Source organism: Schistocerca gregaria, unplaced genomic scaffold (genome assembly GCF_023897955.1).
Source record: "Schistocerca gregaria isolate iqSchGreg1 unplaced genomic scaffold, iqSchGreg1.2 ptg001038l, whole genome shotgun sequence".
Classification (NCBI taxonomy): domain Eukaryota; kingdom Metazoa; phylum Arthropoda; class Insecta; order Orthoptera; family Acrididae; genus Schistocerca; species Schistocerca gregaria.
Window position 1 is genome coordinate 32,501 of NW_026062385.1, and position 2,500 is coordinate 35,000.

General features: G+C 55.4%; 1 non-coding gene across 1 annotated transcript in view; it reads right to left on the minus strand.

Annotated features, from left to right (window-relative positions):
* LOC126327267 (small subunit ribosomal RNA) overlaps nucleotides 1-76 on the minus strand; it is a 1,893-nt gene extending 1,817 nt beyond the window's left edge. The window contains exon 1 of the ribosomal RNA XR_007561106.1: nucleotides 1-76. This exon is cut by the window's left edge and continues 1,817 nt beyond it. This is a non-coding gene — a ribosomal RNA (small subunit ribosomal RNA).
* Between the last annotated feature and the right edge of the window lie 2,424 nt (nucleotides 77-2,500).

Genomic DNA, 2,500 nt, shown 5'->3' on the forward strand with positions numbered 1-2,500 from the left:
AATGCGGCTTGTACTGAGACATGCATGGCTTAATCTTTGAGACAAGCATATGACTACTGGCAGGATCAACCAGGGAGCTGCGTCAACGAGAGCTGAGCAGCCGGCCGCCCGGGAGTGTGTCCCGAGGGCCCGCGCGAACACGCAAGCGTCCGCTCAATTATTCTGCAAACAGGAGGAGGCTGAGCTCCCCTGCACGATACACCTCGAAACCCTCTCAGGTCCCGGCGGCGCGCAGCGCCGTCCTAAGTACTTGGTCGGGTTCGAGAGAGGCGCAATCGCCCGGAGATAGGCGAGTAGACGCTTTCAGTGCGAACACCCGTGCTCCCAACTGAGCTTGCCGCTGCCGACAGAGGCCCGGGAGCGTGCTGTCGTGGCATTGCCGGCGGGAAACAACACGCGCCACCTACGGTGACCGGCAGCTCCAACGCCAGCGCCACAGAAGGGCAAAGCCCCACTTGGGTGCAGAAGCGAACTCTCCCAGCACAGCGCACGCGCCAACACGTCCGCAGAGCTGCGATACAAACCACCTGCGAGAACCGCTGGGGGCGACCGAGCAGCAGACGGCGTCGCGACGCCGAGTGCCGGGCGGCGGCGCATCCTCAACGCACACAGTCCGCAATCGGACCAGCACACTGCAGATGTCCACCGCGCTTCGCACCGGGCTCGGCAGAACCCACTTTGGCCGCCTGGCGCCGCGCGCAGGGTGCGCCGGCGCATAGCTGGGACGCCAGCCGGGCCCGTCGGCCGGCGCTCCTGCCACTGGGCGCCCCCCACCAGCCGGCTGTAGTGCGTGCGCTCACGCAGCGCGCGGCCAGCACGCCGGGCGGCCCCCCCTCACCGGCCGGGGACTGTCCCGCCAAGCCACAGCCTCGTATCGCTTCATACCCACATGGCCAACTCAGGTTCGGGGGCATGGCGGGTACCGCCGAAACAACCGGTTCACAGATGTACCGATCGTCGCTATCACCGATGCACCTGCAGCGCGAACAACCGCTCAACAACTGATTTCCAGTTCATTTGCGGATCTTTGGCAGCAAACGTATACGTCAATCTACATTTGCGAAATCTACGATTCTGGCATGCCTGCATGTTATGTGTCACGACACGCTACATCAGCCCACATACACACTGCGGCATGTACACGAGAGAACACGTGGAAGATGGTCCGCGCACGTGTGCAATGTCCCTTGCGCGGTCGACTGTCAACCGGCCTCTGTAGCATGTCGCAGATGTGGAACGCGGTCCACCGTGCTATCATGTTGTGTGGGGCAATACGATTAAATAGGAAAACCCTCGTCGCTACATCAACAGACGGCTCACGCTGATTCCCGGCAGAGGGAGGAGGGGGGGGGGGGGGGCCAACATGCAATACTTTCGTCCGTACCTACTTACCACATGTCTGTACGGCGTACAACAGTGCAATCTCGCTGTAATGGGGAGACGAGACAAGTAGCATCGTGCACAACATATGGCCCTTATGATTCGCCATTGTAGGGCGCAGCCGGTGTACGGTCAAGCATGTGCCACATTATGTCACTCAGTACGTAACGACGGATGATCAGTGTGGGTTACGCGTACATCAGCGGACAGTCCACACAGGCCGTACCACAACGTACACTGACTGCATCGACAACCGAATGCAACTGAACAGCTGCAAGGCTCATTTCACAAACAAACGCCTGACCGACCAGCTTGGAAGGGCAGGAGGGGAGGGCGATATTCGTTCTGTAGCGGTACACCCTTCCAGTGGTTAGCGGGACTGTGTAGAAAGTACGCAACACTCGAAAGACCTTTATGTGAGGGTACGCACCATGGCATCAAGAAATACACATGACACCAGAGGATCCAAGCAGTGAACTATGTTCAGAGGGTTGCTGTTAGGCAAAGCTACATTCCTGTGACGTTACATGTGACAGTTAAGGTGCAGTGTAAGTTAGGTTAAGGTGCAGTGTAAGTTAGGTTAAGGTGCAGTGTAAGTTAGGTTAAGGTGCAGTGTAAGTTAGGTTAAGGTGCAGTGTAAGTTAGGTTAAGGTGCAGTGTAAGTTAGGTTAAGGTGCAGTGTAAGTTAGGTTAAGGTGCAGTGTAAGTTAGGTTAAGGTGCAGTGTAAGTTAGGTTAAGGTGCAGTGTAAGTTAGGTTAAGGTGCAGTGTAAGTTAGGTTAAGGTGCAGTGTAACTTAGGTTAAGGTGCAGTGTAACTTAGGTTAAGGTGCAGTGTAACTTAGGTTAAGGTGCAGTGTAACTTAGGTTAAGGTGCAGTGTAACTTAGGTTAAGGTGCAGTGTAACTTAGGTTAAGGTGCAGTGTAACTTAGGTTAAGGTGCAGTGTAAGTTAGGTTAAGGTGCAGTGTAAGTTAGGTTAAGGTGCAGTGTAAGTTAGGTTAAGGTGCAGTGTAAGTTAGGTTAAGGTGCAGTGTAAGTTAGGTTAAGGTGCAGCGTAACTTAGGTTAAGGTGCAGCGTAACTTAGGTTAAGGTGCAGCGTAACTTAGGTTAAGGTGCAGC